General features: G+C 47.8%; 12 non-coding genes across 12 annotated transcripts; all 12 read right to left on the bottom strand.

Annotated features, from left to right (window-relative positions):
• Positions 1 to 83: 83 nt before the first annotated feature.
• Positions 84 to 274, bottom strand: LOC142714221 (U2 spliceosomal RNA). Its single transcript, XR_012870411.1, has one exon. It is a non-coding gene; the product is annotated as a U2 spliceosomal RNA (small nuclear RNA).
• A 1,280-nt stretch (positions 275 to 1,554) lies between these two features.
• On the bottom strand, positions 1,555 to 1,745 carry LOC142714203 (U2 spliceosomal RNA). The gene has a single exon (XR_012870395.1). It is a non-coding gene; the product is annotated as a U2 spliceosomal RNA (small nuclear RNA).
• Positions 1,746 to 3,037: 1,292 nt separating this feature from the next.
• LOC142714202 (U2 spliceosomal RNA) lies at positions 3,038 to 3,228 on the bottom strand. Its single transcript, XR_012870394.1, has one exon. It is a non-coding gene; the product is annotated as a U2 spliceosomal RNA (small nuclear RNA).
• Positions 3,229 to 4,516: 1,288 nt separating this feature from the next.
• Positions 4,517 to 4,707, bottom strand: LOC142714201 (U2 spliceosomal RNA). The gene has a single exon (XR_012870393.1). It is a non-coding gene; the product is annotated as a U2 spliceosomal RNA (small nuclear RNA).
• Positions 4,708 to 5,995: 1,288 nt separating this feature from the next.
• Positions 5,996 to 6,186, bottom strand: LOC142714225 (U2 spliceosomal RNA). Its single transcript, XR_012870415.1, has one exon. It is a non-coding gene; the product is annotated as a U2 spliceosomal RNA (small nuclear RNA).
• A 1,296-nt stretch (positions 6,187 to 7,482) lies between these two features.
• LOC142714200 (U2 spliceosomal RNA) lies at positions 7,483 to 7,673 on the bottom strand. Its single transcript, XR_012870392.1, has one exon. It is a non-coding gene; the product is annotated as a U2 spliceosomal RNA (small nuclear RNA).
• Positions 7,674 to 8,965: 1,292 nt separating this feature from the next.
• LOC142714199 (U2 spliceosomal RNA) lies at positions 8,966 to 9,156 on the bottom strand. Its single transcript, XR_012870391.1, has one exon. It is a non-coding gene; the product is annotated as a U2 spliceosomal RNA (small nuclear RNA).
• Positions 9,157 to 10,448: 1,292 nt separating this feature from the next.
• On the bottom strand, positions 10,449 to 10,639 carry LOC142714198 (U2 spliceosomal RNA). Its single transcript, XR_012870390.1, has one exon. It is a non-coding gene; the product is annotated as a U2 spliceosomal RNA (small nuclear RNA).
• Positions 10,640 to 11,915: 1,276 nt separating this feature from the next.
• LOC142714197 (U2 spliceosomal RNA) lies at positions 11,916 to 12,106 on the bottom strand. Its single transcript, XR_012870389.1, has one exon. It is a non-coding gene; the product is annotated as a U2 spliceosomal RNA (small nuclear RNA).
• Positions 12,107 to 13,374: 1,268 nt separating this feature from the next.
• On the bottom strand, positions 13,375 to 13,565 carry LOC142714195 (U2 spliceosomal RNA). The gene has a single exon (XR_012870388.1). It is a non-coding gene; the product is annotated as a U2 spliceosomal RNA (small nuclear RNA).
• Positions 13,566 to 14,873: 1,308 nt separating this feature from the next.
• Positions 14,874 to 15,064, bottom strand: LOC142714193 (U2 spliceosomal RNA). Its single transcript, XR_012870386.1, has one exon. It is a non-coding gene; the product is annotated as a U2 spliceosomal RNA (small nuclear RNA).
• Positions 15,065 to 16,356: 1,292 nt separating this feature from the next.
• On the bottom strand, positions 16,357 to 16,547 carry LOC142714192 (U2 spliceosomal RNA). Its single transcript, XR_012870385.1, has one exon. It is a non-coding gene; the product is annotated as a U2 spliceosomal RNA (small nuclear RNA).
• Between the last annotated feature and the right edge of the window lie 839 nt (positions 16,548 to 17,386).

The following is a 17,386-nucleotide window of genomic DNA, read 5'->3' as shown; positions in this document are numbered from 1 at the left end:
AAGGGGAGATCCCTTCAGAAAGACAGAAACAATAGCAAAGACAAAAAACACTTTTGGAATCTGCTTTTAGTCAACACATAAGGAAAGGGTGCACCGGTCCTGGAAATACTGCAATACCAGGTCAATGCGTGGAGTGGACAGAGCAAGCTCTATTTCCATCTCCCTGTTCTAAAAATCCATTTAATATATGGTCCCCAGATAGGGGACGTATCAGATATTAAACTGATAAGAACAGATACTACACTTGATCTTAGCCAAAAGGCTGAGAAGCGATAACCCGAACGGGCCGCGCGTTGCCCGAGCCTGCCCGATACTGCTGTTCAGCCCTTGCAGCGATTCAGCCTACTTCTAGGCAATTCCATGGGGCCCTGCAGGCTCACACACTCACAGCTACACGGGAGGTGAATAAAGGCCGGAGAGGAAGCCAGACAGGATTTGCTTCTTTTGCTTGCACCACAATGCAGTGCTGAAAGAGGAGGAATCTACATAAAAACGCCTTCCTGGCAACGCCCAAATGCCCTGCTGCCATGCAGATAAACACTGGCAGCGGCAGCAAGTGCATGCCCACAGCCACCCCTTGTTCCTTCACACCTTGTATCAGCTGTAATCCAGTCCAGTCCAGTGCTGCCTGCTGAGCAGCACTGACCAACACTGCCTGGGCCCAGGCTTTTATCTCTGAGGCCCCATTATGATGTCAGAAAGCTGGCTCTGGAATCCTGAGGGCTCCACTATGACACGTGCAAAGTTCCGTCTGAACTTTATATAAGACGGTGAGGCTCAGTCAGTCACTCAGTGTTGCCTGAGAGGGCAACACTGCAACAGCCGGCCGCCAGGCTGTCTTTTTTTTGCACAGCTAGTTGCCTCCAGGAGGCCACAAGAGGGAGACAAGGGACTAAAAAATGGAAAATAGGCATCCACCAACTTTACAGACAACTTCTCCTTGCTCCTACAACCTCCATCCTTGCACAGTTTGTTATTCTTCTAGGTAACATAGTAACAAATCCAAATTGCTGCTCTCTTTGTAGGCAAGCAAGGCTTTGTTGCAACTGCAATTCTTACTTCTTCTTGAAATGTAGGGACGACAGTACATTCCATCACATCCATCTAGTGTACACAGGTAGGTCCATTGTGGCGGGCAGGCGAGCGGGCGGGCTGCTTTATTGGCTGTTTGCTGTTCCCCTACTCCACTCCACTATTTGACTGTTGTGCTGCATCAATCAATCAATCAATCAATCAATCAATCAATCAATCAATCAGTGGCTGGCTCAGGTGCAGCTCTTTAACTTACCTAAAAGGGAGGGCGGAGAGAAGACAAGGAAGGTGAATGAGGTGTTCCAATGTGAAATGCCGGAAACACAGAAACACAGACGACACACAACAAGAGGTGGCAATCTATTCATTAATTGCATTTAATCAATGAGCTCATTATCACTCATGCATTGTCCAACAGGTGTTGAAATAATGGGATTAAAAGGGGAGATCCCTTCAGAAAGACAGAAACAATAGCAAAGACAAAAAACACTTTTGGAATCTGCTTTTAGTCAACATATAAGGAAAGGGTGCACCGGTCCTGGAAATACTGCAATACCAGGTCAATGCGTGGAGTGGACAGAGCAAGCTCTATTTCCATCTCCCTGTTCTAAAAATCCATTTAATATATGGTCCCCAGATAGGGGACGTATCAGATATTAAACTGATAAGAACAGATACTACACTTGATCTTAGCCAAAAGGCCGAGAAGCGATAACCCGAACGGGCCGCGCGTTGCCCGAGCCTGCCCGATACTGCTGTTCAGCCCTTGCAGCGATTCAGCCTACTTCTAGGCAATTCCATGGGGCCCTGCAGGCTCACACACTCACAGCTACACGGGAGGTGAATAAAGGCCGGAGAGGAAGCCAGACAGGATTTGCTTCTTTTGCTTGCACCACAATGCAGTGCTGAAAGAGGAGGAATCTACATAAAAACGCCTTCCTGGCAACGCCCAAATGCCCTGCTGCCATGCAGATAAACACTGGCAGCGGCAGCAAGTGCATGCCCACAGCCACCCCTTGTTCCTTCACACCTTGTATCAGCTGTAATCCAGTCCAGTCCAGTGCTGCCTGCTGAGCAGCACTGACCAACACTGCCTGGGCCCAGGCTTTTATCTCTGAGGCCCCATTATGATGTCAGAAAGCTGGCTCTGGAATCCTGAGGGCTCCACTATGACACGTGCAAAGTTCCGTCTGAACTTTATATAAGACAGTGAGGCTCAGTCAGTCACTCAGTGTTGCCTGAGAGGGCAACACTGCAACAGCCGGCCGCCAGGCTGTCTTTTTTTTGCACAGCTAGTTGCCTCCAGGAGGCCACAAGAGGGAGACAAGGGACTGCAAAATGGAAAATAGGCATCCACCAACTTTACAGACAACTTCTCCTTGCTCCTACAACCTCCATCCTTGCACAGTTTGTTATTCTTCTAGGTAACATAGTAACAAATCCAAATTGCTGCTCTCTTTGTAGGCAAGCAAGGCTTTGTTGCAACTGCAATTCTTACTTCTTCTTGAAATGTAGGGACGACAGTACATTCCATCACATCCATCTAGTGTACACAGGTAGGTCCATTGTGGCGGGCAGGCGAGCGGGCGGGCTGCTTTATTGGCTGTTTGCTGTTCCCCTACTCTACTCCACTATTTGACTGTTGTGCTGCATCAATCAATCAATCAATCAATCAATCAATCAATCAATCAATCAATCAATCAATCAGTGGCTGGCTCAGGTGCAGCTCTTTAACTTACCTAAAAGGGAGGGCGGAGAGAAGACAAGGAAGGTGAATGAGGTGTTCCAATGTGAAATGCCGGAAACACAGAAACACAGACGACACACAACAAGAGGTGGCAATCTATTCATTAATTGCATTTAATCAATGAGCTCATTATCACTCATGCATTGTCCAACAGGTGTTGAAATAATGGGATTAAAAGGGGAGATCCCTTCAGAAAGACAGAAACAATAGCAAAGACAAAAAACACTTTTGGAATCTGCTTTTAGTCAACACATAAGGAAAGGGTGCACCGGTCCTGGAAATACTGCAATACCAGGTCAATGCGTGGAGTGGACAGAGCAAGCTCTATTTCCATCTCCCTGTTCTAAAAATCCATTTAATATATGGTCCCCAGATAGGGGACGTATCAGATATTAAACTGATAAGAACAGATACTACACTTGATCTTAGCCAAAAGGCCGAGAAGCGATAACCCGAACGGGCCGCGCGTTGCCCGAGCCTGCCCGATACTGCTGTTCAGCCCTTGCAGCGATTCAGCCTACTTCTAGGCAATTCCATGGGGCCCTGCAGGCTCACACACTCACAGCTACACGGGAGGTGAATAAAGGCCGGAGAGGAAGCCAGACAGGATTTGCTTCTTTTGCTTGCACCACAATGCAGTGCTGAAAGAGGAGGAATCTACATAAAAACGCCTTCCTGGCAACGCCCAAATGCCCTGCTGCCATGCAGATAAACACTGGCAGCGGCAGCAAGTGCATGCCCACAGCCACCCCTTGTTCCTTCACACCTTGTATCAGCTGTAATCCAGTCCAGTCCAGTGCTGCCTGCTGAGCAGCACTGACCAACACTGCCTGGGCCCAGGCTTTTATCTCTGAGGCCCCATTATGATGTCAGAAAGCTGGCTCTGGAATCCTGAGGGCTCCACTATGACACGTGCAAAGTTCCGTCTGAACTTTATATAAGACGGTGAGGCTCAGTCAGTCACTCAGTGTTGCCTGAGAGGGCAACACTGCAACAGCCGGCCGCCAGGCTGTCTTTTTTTTGCACAGCTAGTTGCCTCCAGGAGGCCACAAGAGGGAGACAAGGGACTGCAAAATGGAAAATAGGCATCCACCAACTTTACAGACAACTTCTCCTTGCTCCTACAACCTCCATCCTTGCACAGTTTGTTATTCTTCTAGGTAACATAGTAACAAATCCAAATTGCTGCTCTCTTTGTAGGCAAGCAAGGCTTTGTTGCAACTGCAATTCTTACTTCTTCTTGAAATGTAGGGACGACAGTACATTCCATCACATCCATCTAGTGTACACAGGTAGGTCCATTGTGGCGGGCAGGCGAGCGGGCGGGCTGCTTTATTGGCTGTTTGCTGTTCCCCTACTCCACTCCACTATTTGACTGTTGTGCTGCATCAATCAATCAATCAATCAATCAATCAATCAATCAATCAATCAATCAATCAGTGGCTGGCTCAGGTGCAGCTCTTTAACTTACCTAAAAGGGAGGGCGGAGAGAAGACAAGGAAGGTGAATGAGGTGTTCCAATGTGAAATGCCGGAAACACAGAAACACAGACGACACACAACAAGAGGTGGCAATCTATTCATTAATTGCATTTAATCAATGAGCTCATTATCACTCATGCATTGTCCAACAGGTGTTGAAATAATGGGATTAAAAGGGGAGATCCCTTCAGAAAGACAGAAACAATAGCAAAGACAAAAAACACTTTTGGAATCTGCTTTTAGTCAACACATAAGGAAAGGGTGCACCGGTCCTGGAAATACTGCAATACCAGGTCAATGCGTGGAGTGGACAGAGCAAGCTCTATTTCCATCTCCCTGTTCTAAAAATCCATTTAATATATGGTCCCCAGATAGGGGACGTATCAGATATTAAACTGATAAGAACAGATACTACACTTGATCTTAGCCAAAAGGCCGAGAAGCGATAACCCGAACGGGCCGCGCGTTGCCCGAGCCTGCCCGATACTGCTGTTCAGCCCTTGCAGCGATTCAGCCTACTTCTAGGCAATTCCATGGGGCCCTGCAGGCTCACACACTCACAGCTACACGGGAGGTGAATAAAGGCCGGAGAGGAAGCCAGACAGGATTTGCTTCTTTTGCTTGCACCACAATGCAGTGCTGAAAGAGGAGGAATCTACATAAAAATGCCTTCCTGGCAACGCCCAAATGCCCTGCTGCCATGCAGATAAACACTGGCAGCGGCAGCAAGTGCATGCCCACAGCCACCCCTTGTTCCTTCACACCTTGTATCAGCTGTAATCCAGTCCAGTCCAGTGCTGCCTGCTGAGCAGCACTGACCAACACTGCCTGGGCCCAGGCTTTTATCTCTGAGGCCCCATTATGATGTCAGAAAGCTGGCTCTGGAATCCTGAGGGCTCCACTATGACACGTGCAAAGTTCCGTCTGAACTTTATATAAGACGGTGAGGCTCAGTCAGTCACTCAGTGTTGCCTGAGAGGGCAACACTGCAACAGCCGGCCGCCAGGCTGTCTTTTTTTTGCACAGCTAGTTGCCTCCAGGAGGCCACAAGAGGGAGACAAGGGACTGCAAAATGGAAAATAGGCATCCACCAACTTTACAGACAACTTCTCCTTGCTCCTACAACCTCCATCCTTGCACAGTTTGTTATTCTTCTAGGTAACATAGTAACAAATCCAAATTGCTGCTCTCTTTGTAGGCAAGCAAGGCTTTGTTGCAACTGCAATTCTTACTTCTTCTTGAAATGTAGGGACGACAGTACATTCCATCACATCCATCTAGTGTACACAGGTAGGTCCATTGTGGCGGGCAGGCGAGCGGGCGGGCTGCTTTATTGGCTGTTTGCTGTTCCCCTACTCCACTCCACTATTTGACTGTTGTGCTGCATCAATCAATCAATCAATCAATCAATCAATCAATCAATCAATCAATCAATCAGTGGCTGGCTCAGGTGCAGCTCTTTAACTTACCTAAAAGGGAGGGCGGAGAGAAGACAAGGAAGGTGAATGAGGTGTTCCAATGTGAAATGCCGGAAACACAGAAACACAGACGACACACAACAAGAGGTGGCAATCTATTCATTAATTGCATTTAATCAATGAGCTCATTATCACTCATGCATTGTCCAACAGGTGTTGAAATAATGGGATTAAAAGGGGAGATCCCTTCAGAAAGACAGAAACAATAGCAAAGACAAAAAACACTTTTGGAATCTGCTTTTAGTCAACACATAAGGAAAGGGTGCACCGGTCCTGGAAATACTGCAATACCAGGTCAATGCGTGGAGTGGACAGAGCAAGCTCTATTTCCATCTCCCTGTTCTAAAAATCCATTTAATATATGGTCCCCAGATAGGGGACGTATCCGATATTAAACTGATAAGAACAGATACTACACTTGATCTTAGCCAAAAGGCCGAGAAGCGATAACCCGAACGGGCCGCGCGTTGCCCGAGCCTGCCCGATACTGCTGTTCAGCCCTTGCAGCGATTCAGCCTACTTCTAGGCAATTCCATGGGGCCCTGCAGGCTCACACACTCACAGCTACACGGGAGGTGAATAAAGGCCGGAGAGGAAGCCAGACAGGATTTGCTTCTTTTGCTTGCACCACAATGCAGTGCTGAAAGAGGAGGAATCTACATAAAAACGCCTTCCTGGCAACGCCCAAATGCCCTGCTGCCATGCAGATAAACACTGGCAGCGGCAGCAAGTGCATGCCCACAGCCACCCCTTGTTCCTTCACACCTTGTATCAGCTGTAATCCAGTCCAGTCCAGTGCTGCCTGCTGAGCAGCACTGACCAACACTGCCTGGGCCCAGGCTTTTATCTCTGAGGCCCCATTATGATGTCAGAAAGCTGGCTCTGGAATCCTGAGGGCTCCACTATGACACGTGCAAAGTTCCGTCTGAACTTTATATAAGACGGTGAGGCTCAGTCAGTCACTCAGTGTTGCCTGAGAGGGCAACACTGCAACAGCCGGCCGCCAGGCTGTCTTTTTTTTGCACAGCTAGTTGCCTCCAGGAGGCCACAAGAGGGAGACAAGGGACTGCAAAATGGAAAATAGGCATCCACCAACTTTACAGACAACTTCTCCTTGCTCCTACAACCTCCATCCTTGCACAGTTTGTTATTCTTCTAGGTAACATAGTAACAAATCCAAATTGCTGCTCTCTTTGTAGGCAAGCAAGGCTTTGTTGCAACTGCAATTCTTACTTCTTCTTGAAATGTAGGGACGACAGTACATTCCATCACATCCATCTAGTGTACACAGGTAGGTCCATTGTGGCGGGCAGGCGAGCGGGCGGGCTGCTTTATTGGCTGTTTGCTGTTCCCCTACTCCACTCCACTATTTGACTGTTGTGCTGCATCAATCAATCAATCAATCAATCAATCAATCAATCAATCAATCAATCAATCAATCAATCAGTGGCTGGCTCAGGTGCAGCTCTTTAACTTACCTAAAAGGGAGGGCGGAGAGAAGACAAGGAAGGTGAATGAGGTGTTCCAATGTGAAATGCCGGAAACACAGAAACACAGACGACACACAACAAGAGGTGGCAATCTATTCATTAATTGCATTTAATCAATGAGCTCATTATCACTCATGCATTGTCCAACAGGTGTTGAAATAATGGGATTAAAAGGGGAGATCCCTTCAGAAAGACAGAAACAATAGCAAAGACAAAAAACACTTTTGGAATCTGCTTTTAGTCAACACATAAGGAAAGGGTGCACCGGTCCTGGAAATACTGCAATACCAGGTCAATGCGTGGAGTGGACAGAGCAAGCTCTATTTCCATCTCCCTGTTCTAAAAATCCATTTAATATATGGTCCCCAGATAGGGGACGTATCAGATATTAAACTGATAAGAACAGATACTACACTTGATCTTAGCCAAAAGGCCGAGAAGCGATAACCCGAACGGGCCGCGCGTTGCCCGAGCCTGCCCGATACTGCTGTTCAGCCCTTGCAGCGATTCAGCCTACTTCTAGGCAATTCCATGGGGCCCTGCAGGCTCACACACTCACAGCTACACGGGAGGTGAATAAAGGCCGGAGAGGAAGCCAGACAGGATTTGCTTCTTTTGCTTGCACCACAATGCAGTGCTGAAAGAGGAGGAATCTACATAAAAACGCCTTCCTGGCAACGCCCAAATGCCCTGCTGCCATGCAGATAAACACTGGCAGTGGCAGCAAGTGCATGCCCACAGCCACCCCTTGTTCCTTCACACCTTGTATCAGCTGTAATCCAGTCCAGTCCAGTGCTGCCTGCTGAGCAGCACTGACCAACACTGCCTGGGCCCAGGCTTTTATCTCTGAGGCCCCATTATGATGTCAGAAAGCTGGCTCTGGAATCCTGAGGGCTCCACTATGACACGTGCAAAGTTCCGTCTGAACTTTATATAAGACGGTGAGGCTCAGTCAGTCACTCAGTGTTGCCTGAGAGGGCAACACTGCAACAGCCGGCCGCCAGGCTGTCTTTTTTTTGCACAGCTAGTTGCCTCCAGGAGGCCACAAGAGGGAGACAAGGGACTGCAAAATGGAAAATAGGCATCCACCAACTTTACAGACAACTTCTCCTTGCTCCTACAACCTCCATCCTTGCACAGTTTGTTATTCTTCTAGGTAACATAGTAACAAATCCAAATTGCTGCTCTCTTTGTAGGCAAGCAAGGCTTTGTTGCAACTGCAATTCTTACTTCTTCTTGAAATGTAGGGACGACAGTACATTCCATCACATCCATCTAGTGTACACAGGTAGGTCCATTGTGGCGGGCAGGCGAGCGGGCGGGCTGCTTTATTGGCTGTTTGCTGTTCCCCTACTCCACTCCACTATTTGACTGTTGTGCTGCATCAATCAATCAATCAATCAATCAATCAATCAATCAATCAATCAAGCAATCAATCAGTGGCTGGCTCAGGTGCAGCTCTTTAACTTACCTAAAAGGGAGGGCGGAGAGAAGACAAGGAAGGTGAATGAGGTGTTCCAATGTGAAATGCCGGAAACACAGAAACACAGACGACACACAACAAGAGGTGGCAATCTATTCATTAATTGCATTTAATCAATGAGCTCATTATCACTCATGCATTGTCCAACAGGTGTTGAAATAATGGGATTAAAAGGGGAGATCCCTTCAGAAAGACAGAAACAATAGCAAAGACAAAAAACACTTTTGGAATCTGCTTTTAGTCAACACATAAGGAAAGGGTGCACCGGTCCTGGAAATACTGCAATACCAGGTCAATGCGTGGAGTGGACAGAGCAAGCTCTATTTCCATCTCCCTGTTCTAAAAATCCATTTAATATATGGTCCCCAGATAGGGGACGTATCAGATATTAAACTGATAAGAACAGATACTACACTTGATCTTAGCCAAAAGGCCGAGAAGCGATAACCCGAACGGGCCGCGCGTTGCCCGAGCCTGCCCGATACTGCTGTTCAGCCCTTGCAGCGATTCAGCCTACTTCTAGGCAATTCCATGGGGCCCTGCAGGCTCACACACTCACAGCTACACGGGAGGTGAATAAAGGCCGGAGAGGAAGCCAGACAGGATTTGCTTCTTTTGCTTGCACCACAATGCAGTGCTGAAAGAGGAGGAATCTACATAAAAACGCCTTCCTGGCAACGCCCAAATGCCCTGCTGCCATGCAGATAAACACTGGCAGCGGCAGCAAGTGCATGCCCACAGCCACCCCTTGTTCCTTCACACCTTGTATCAGCTGTAATCCAGTCCAGTCCAGTGCTGCCTGCTGAGCAGCACTGACCAACACTGCCTGGGCCCAGGCTTTTATCTCTGAGGCCCCATTATGATGTCAGAAAGCTGGCTCTGGAATCCTGAGGGCTCCACTATGACACGTGCAAAGTTCCGTCTGAACTTTATATAAGACGGTGAGGCTCAGTCAGTCACTCAGTGTTGCCTGAGAGGGCAACACTGCAACAGCCGGCCGCCAGGCTGTCTTTTTTTTGCACAGCTAGTTGCCTCCAGGAGGCCACAAGAGGGAGACAAGGGACTGCAAAATGGAAAATAGGCATCCACCAACTTTACAGACAACTTCTCCTTGCTCCTACAACCTCCATCCTTGCACAGTTTGTTATTCTTCTAGGTAACATAGTAACAAATCCAAATTGCTGCTCTCTTTGTAGGCAAGCAAGGCTTTGTTGCAACTGCAATTCTTACTTCTTCTTGAAATGTAGGGACGACAGTACATTCCATCACATCCATCTAGTGTACACAGGTAGGTCCATTGTGGCGGGCAGGCGAGCGGGCGGGCTGCTTTATTGGCTGTTTGCTGTTCCCCTACTCCACTCCACTATTTGACTGTTGTGCTGCATCAATCAATCAATCAATCAATCAATCAATCAATCAATCAATCAATCAATCAATCAGTGGCTGGCTCAGGTGCAGCTCTTTAACTTACCTAAAAGGGAGGGCGGAGAGAAGACAAGGAAGGTGAATGAGGTATTCCAATGTGAAATGCCGGAAACACAGAAACACAGACGACACACAACAAGAGGTGGCAATCTATTCATTAATTGCATTTAATCAATGAGCTCATTATCACTCATGCATTGTCCAACAGGTGTTGAAATAATGGGATTAAAAGGGGAGATCCCTTCAGAAAGACAGAAACAATAGCAAAGACAAAAAACACTTTTGGAATCTGCTTTTAGTCAACACATAAGGAAAGGGTGCACCGGTCCTGGAAATACTGCAATACCAGGTCAATGCGTGGAGTGGACAGAGCAAGCTCTATTTCCATCTCCCTGTTCTAAAAATCCATTTAATATATGGTCCCCAGATAGGGGACGTATCAGATATTAAACTGATAAGAACAGATACTACACTTGATCTTAGCCAAAAGGCCGAGAAGCGATAACCCGAACGGGCCGCGCGTTGCCCGAGCCTGCCCGATACTGCTGTTCAGCCCTTGCAGCGATTCAGCCTACTTCTAGGCAATTCCATGGGGCCCTGCAGGCTCACACACTCACAGCTACACGGGAGGTGAATAAAGGCCGGAGAGGAAGCCAGACAGGATTTGCTTCTTTTGCTTGCACCACAATGCAGTGCTGAAAGAGGAGGAATCTACATAAAAACGCCTTCCTGGCAACGCCCAAATGCCCTGCTGCCATGCAGATAAACACTGGCAGCGGCAGCAAGTGCATGCCCACAGCCACCCCTTGTTCCTTCACACCTTGTATCAGCTGTAATCCAGTCCAGTCCAGTGCTGCCTGCTGAGCAGCACTGACCAACACTGCCTGGGCCCAGGCTTTTATCTCTGAGGCCCCATTATGATGTCAGAAAGCTGGCTCTGGAATCCTGAGGGCTCCACTATGACACGTGCAAAGTTCCGTCTGAACTTTATATAAGACGGTGAGGCTCAGTCAGTCACTCAGTGTTGCCTGAGAGGGCAACACTGCAACAGCCGGCCGCCAGGCTGTCTTTTTTTTGCACAGCTAGTTGCCTCCAGGAGGCCACAAGAGGGAGACAAGGGACTGCAAAATGGAAAATAGGCATCCACCAACTTTACAGACAACTTCTCCTTGCTCCTACAACCTCCATCCTTGCACAGTTTGTTATTCTTCTAGGTAACATAGTAACAAATCCAAATTGCTGCTCTCTTTGTAGGCAAGCAAGGCTTTGTTGCAACTGCAATTCTTACTTCTTCTTGAAATGTAGGGACGACAGTACATTCCATCACATCCATCTAGTGTACACAGGTAGGTCCATTGTGGCGGGCAGGCGAGCGGGCGGGCTGCTTTATTGGCTGTTTGCTGTTCCCCTACTCCACTCCACTATTTGACTGTTGTGCTGCATCAATCAATCAATCAATCAATCAATCAATCAATCAATCAGTGGCTGGCTCAGGTGCAGCTCTTTAACTTACCTAAAAGGGAGGGCGGAGAGAAGACAAGGAAGGTGAATGAGGTGTTCCAATGTGAAATGCCGGAAACACAGAAACACAGACGACACACAACAAGAGGTGGCAATCTATTCATTAATTGCATTTAATCAATGAGCTCATTATCACTCATGCATTGTCCAACAGGTGTTGAAATAATGGGATTAAAAGGGGAGATCCCTTCAGAAAGACAGAAACAATAGCAAAGACAAAAAACACTTTTGGAATCTGCTTTTAGTCAACACATAAGGAAAGGGTGCACCGGTCCTGGAAATACTGCAATACCAGGTCAATGCGTGGAGTGGACAGAGCAAGCTCTATTTCCATCTCCCTGTTCTAAAAATCCATTTAATATATGGTCCCCAGATAGGGGACGTATCAGATATTAAACTGATAAGAACAGATACTACACTTGATCTTAGCCAAAAGGCCGAGAAGCGATAACCCGAACGGGCCGCGCGTTGCCCGAGCCTGCCCGATACTGCTGTTCAGCCCTTGCAGCGATTCAGCCTACTTCTAGGCAATTCCATGGGGCCCTGCAGGCTCACACACTCACAGCTACACGGGAGGTGAATAAAGGCCGGAGAGGAAGCCAGACAGGATTTGCTTCTTTTGCTTGCACCACAACGCAGTGCTGAAAGAGGAGGAATCTACATAAAAACGCCTTCCTGGCAACGCCCAAATGCCCTGCTGCCATGCAGATAAACACTGGCAGCGGCAGCAAGTGCATGCCCACAGCCACCCCTTGTTCCTTCACACCTTGTATCAGCTGTAATCCAGTCCAGTCCAGTGCTGCCTGCTGAGCAGCACTGACCAACACTGCCTGGGCCCAGGCTTTTATCTCTGAGGCCCCATTATGATGTCAGAAAGCTGGCTCTGGAATCCTGAGGGCTCCACTATGACACGTGCAAAGTTCCGTCTGAACTTTATATAAGACGGTGAGGCTCAGTCAGTCACTCAGTGTTGCCTGAGAGGGCAACACTGCAACAGCCGGCCGCCAGGCTGTCTTTTTTTTGCACAGCTAGTTGCCTCCAGGAGGCCACAAGAGGGAGACAAGGGACTGCAAAATGGAAAATAGGCATCCACCAACTTTACAGACAACTTCTCCTTGCTCCTACAACCTCCATCCTTGCACAGTTTGTTATTCTTCTAGGTAACATAGTAACAAATCCAAATTGCTGCTCTCTTTGTAGGCAAGCAAGGCTTTGTTGCAACTGCAATTCTTACTTCTTCTTGAAATGTAGGGACGACAGTACATTCCATCACATCCATCTAGTGTACACAGGTAGGTCCATTGTGGCGGGCAGGCGAGCGGGCGGGCTGCTTTATTGGCTGTTTGCTGTTCCCCTACTCCACTCCACTATTTGACTGTTGTGCTGCATCAATCAATCAATCAATCAATCAATCAATCAGTGGCTGGCTCAGGTGCAGCTCTTTAACTTACCTAAAAGGGAGGGCGGAGAGAAGACAAGGAAGGTGAATGAGGTGTTCCAATGTGAAATGCCGGAAACACAGAAACACAGACGACACACAACAAGAGGTGGCAATCTATTCATTAATTGCATTTAATCAATGAGCTCATTATCACTCATGCATTGTCCAACAGGTGTTGAAATAATGGGATTAAAAGGGGAGATCCCTTCAGAAAGACAGAAACAATAGCAAAGACAAAAAACACTTTTGGAATCTGCTTTTAGTCAACACATAAGGAAAGGGTGCACCGGTCCTGGAAATACTGCAATACCAGGTCAATGCGTGGAGTGGACAGAGCAAGCTCTATTTCCATCTCCCTGTTCTAAAAATCCATTTAATATATGGTCCCCAGATAGGGGACGTATCAGATATTAAACTGATAAGAACAGATACTACACTTGATCTTAGCCAAAAGGCCGAGAAGCGATAACCCGAACGGGCCGCGCGTTGCCCGAGCCTGCCCGATACTGCTGTTCAGCCCTTGCAGCGATTCAGCCTACTTCTAGGCAATTCCATGGGGCCCTGCAGGCTCACACACTCACAGCTACACGGGAGGTGAATAAAGGCTGGAGAGGAAGCCAGACAGGATTTGCTTCTTTTGCTTGCACCACAATGCAGTGCTGAAAGAGGAGGAATCTACATAAAAACGCCTTCCTGGCAACGCCCAAATGCCCTGCTGCCATGCAGATAAACACTGGCAGCGGCAGCAAGTGCATGCCCACAGCCACCCCTTGTTCCTTCACACCTTGTATCAGCTGTAATCCAGTCCAGTCCAGTGCTGCCTGCTGAGCAGCACTGACCAACACTGCCTGGGCCCAGGCTTTTATCTCTGAGGCCCCATTATGATGTCAGAAAGCTGGCTCTGGAATCCTGAGGGCTCCACTATGACACGTGCAAAGTTCCGTCTGAACTTTATATAAGACGGTGAGGCTCAGTCAGTCACTCAGTGTTGCCTGAGAGGGCAACACTGCAACAGCCGGCCGCCAGGCTGTCTTTTTTTTGCACAGCTAGTTGCCTCCAGGAGGCCACAAGAGGGAGACAAGGGACTGCAAAATGGAAAATAGGCATCCACCAACTTTACAGACAACTTCTCCTTGCTCCTACAACCTCCATCCTTGCATGCACAGTTTGTTATTCTTCTAGGTAACATAGTAACAAATCCAAATTGCTGCTCTCTTTGTAGGCAAGCAAGGCTTTGTTGCAACTGCAATTCTTACTTCTTCTTGAAATGTAGGGACGACAGTACATTCCATCACATCCATCTAGTGTACACAGGTAGGTCCATTGTGGCGGGCAGGCGAGCGGGCGGGCTGCTTTATTGGCTGTTTGCTGTTCCCCTACTCCACTCCACTATTTGACTGTTGTGCTGCATCAATCAATCAATCAATCAATCAATCAATCAATCAATCAATCAATCAATCAATCAATCAATCAATCAGTGGCTGGCTCAGGTGCAGCTCTTTAACTTACCTAAAAGGGAGGGCGGAGAGAAGACAAGGAAGGTGAATGAGGTGTTCCAATGTGAAATGCCGGAAACACAGAAACACAGACGACACACAACAAGAGGTGGCAATCTATTCATTAATTGCATTTAATCAATGAGCTCATTATCACTCATGCATTGTCCAACAGGTGTTGAAATAATGGGATTAAAAGGGGAGATCCCTTCAGAAAGACAGAAACAATAGCAAAGACAAAAAACACTTTTGGAATCTGCTTTTAGTCAACACATAAGGAAAGGGTGCACCGGTCCTGGAAATACTGCAATACCAGGTCAATGCGTGGAGTGGACAGAGCAAGCTCTATTTCCATCTCCCTGTTCTAAAAATCCATTTAATATATGGTCCCCAGATAGGGGACGTATCAGATATTAAACTGATAAGAACAGATACTACACTTGATCTTAGCCAAAAGGCCGAGAAGCGATAACCCGAACGGGCCGCGCGTTGCCCGAGCCTGCCCGATACTGCTGTTCAGCCCTTGCAGCGATTCAGCCTACTTCTAGGCAATTCCATGGGGCCCTGCAGGCTCACACACTCACAGCTACACGGGAGGTGAATAAAGGCCGGAGAGGAAGCCAGACAGGATTTGCTTCTTTTGCTTGCACCACAATGCAGTGCTGAAAGAGGAGGAATCTACATAAAAACGCCTTCCTGGCAATGCCCAAATGCCCTGCTGCCATGCAGATAAACACTGGCAGCGGCAGCAAGTGCATGCCCACAGCCACCCCTTGTTCCTTCACACCTTGTATCAGCTGTAATCCAGTCCAGTCCAGTGCTGCCTGCTGAGCAGCACTGACCAACACTGCCTGGGCCCAGGCTTTTATCTCTGAGGCCCCATTATGATGTCAGAAAGCTGGCTCTGGAATCCTGAGGGCTCCACTATGACACGTGCAAAGTTCCGTCTGAACTTTATATAAGACGGTGAGGCTCAGTCAGTCACTCAGTGTTGCCTGAGAGGGCAACACTGCAACAGCCGGCCGCCAGGCTGTCTTTTTTTTGCACAGCTAGTTGCCTCCAGGAGGCCACAAGAGGGAGACAAGGGACTGCAAAATGGAAAATAGGCATCCACCAACTTTACAGACAACTTCTCCTTGCTCCTACAACCTCCATCCTTGCACAGTTTGTTATTCTTCTAGGTAACATAGTAACAAATACAAATTGCTGCTCTCTTTGTAGGCAAGCAAGGCTTTGTTGCAACTGCAATTCTTACTTCTTCTTGAAATGTAGGGACGACAGTACATTCCATCACATCCATCTAGTGTACACAGGTAGGTCCATTGTGGCGGGCAGGCGAGCGGGCGGGCTGCTTTATTGGCTGTTTGCTGTTCCCCTACTCCACTCCACTATTTGACTGTTGTGCTGCATCAATCAATCAATCAATCAATCAATCAATCAATCAATCAATCAATCAATCAATCAGTGGCTGGCTCAGGTACAGCTCTTTAACTTACCTAAAAGGGAGGGCGGAGAGAAGACAAGGAAGGTGAATGAGGTGTTCCAATGTGAAATGCCGGAAACACAGAAACACAGACGACACACAACAAGAGGTGGCAATCTATTCATTAATTGCATTTAATCAATGAGCTCATTATCACTCATGCATTGTCCAACAGGTGTTGAAATAATGGGATTAAAAGGGGAGATCCCTTCAGAAAGACAGAAACAATAGCAAAGACAAAAAACACTTTTGGAATCTGCTTTTAGTCAACACATAAGGAAAGGGTGCACCGGTCCTGGAAATACTGCAATACCAGGTCAATGCGTGGAGTGGACAGAGCAAGCTCTATTTCCATCTCCCTGTTCTAAAAATCCATTTAATATATGGTCCCCAGATAGGGGACGTATCAGATATTAAACTGATAAGAACAGATACTACACTTGATCTTAGCCAAAAGGCCGAGAAGCGATAACCCGAACGGGCCGCGCGTTGCCCGAGCCTGCCCGATACTGCTGTTCAGCCCTTGCAGCGATTCAGCCTACTTCTAGGCAATTCCATGGGGCCCTGCAGGCTCACACACTCACAGCTACACGGGAGGTGAATAAAGGCCGGAGAGGAAGCCAGACAGGATTTGCTTCTTTTGCTTGCACCACAATGCAGTGCTGAAAGAGGAGGAATCTACATAAAAACGCCTTCCTGGCAACGCCCAAATGCCCTGCTGCCATGCAGATAAACACTGGCAGCGGCAGCAAGCGCATGCCCACAGCCACCCCTTGTTCCTTCACACCTTGTATCAGCTGTAATCCAGTCCAGTCCAGTGCTGCCTGCTGAGCAGCACTGACCAACACTGCCTGGGCCCAGGCTTTTATCTCTGAGGCCCCATTATGATGTCAGAAAGCTGGCTCTGGAATCCTGAGGGCTCCACTATGACACGTGCAAAGTTCCGTCTGAACTTTATATAAGACGGTGAGGCTCAGTCAGTCACTCAGTGTTGCCTGAGAGGGCAACACTGCAACAGCCGGCCGCCAGGCTGTCTTTTTTTTGCACAGCTAGTTGCCTCCAGGAGGCCACAAGAGGGAGACAAGGGACTGCAAAATGGAAAATAGGCATCCACCAACTTTACAGACAACTTCTCCTTGCTCCTACTACCTCCATCCTTGCACAGTTTGTTATTCTTCTAGGTAACATAGTAACAAATACAAATTGCTGCTCTCTTTGTAGGCAAGCAAGGCTTTGTTGCAACTGCAATTCTTACTTCTTCTTGAAATGTAGGGACGACAGTACATTCCATCACATCCATCTAGTGTAC

Source organism: Rhinoderma darwinii, unplaced genomic scaffold (genome assembly GCF_050947455.1).
Source record: "Rhinoderma darwinii isolate aRhiDar2 unplaced genomic scaffold, aRhiDar2.hap1 Scaffold_4416, whole genome shotgun sequence".
Taxonomy (NCBI): domain Eukaryota; kingdom Metazoa; phylum Chordata; class Amphibia; order Anura; family Rhinodermatidae; genus Rhinoderma; species Rhinoderma darwinii.
Note: the sequence above shows the minus strand (reverse complement) of the source record. Positions and strands in the feature narration are given on the sequence as shown.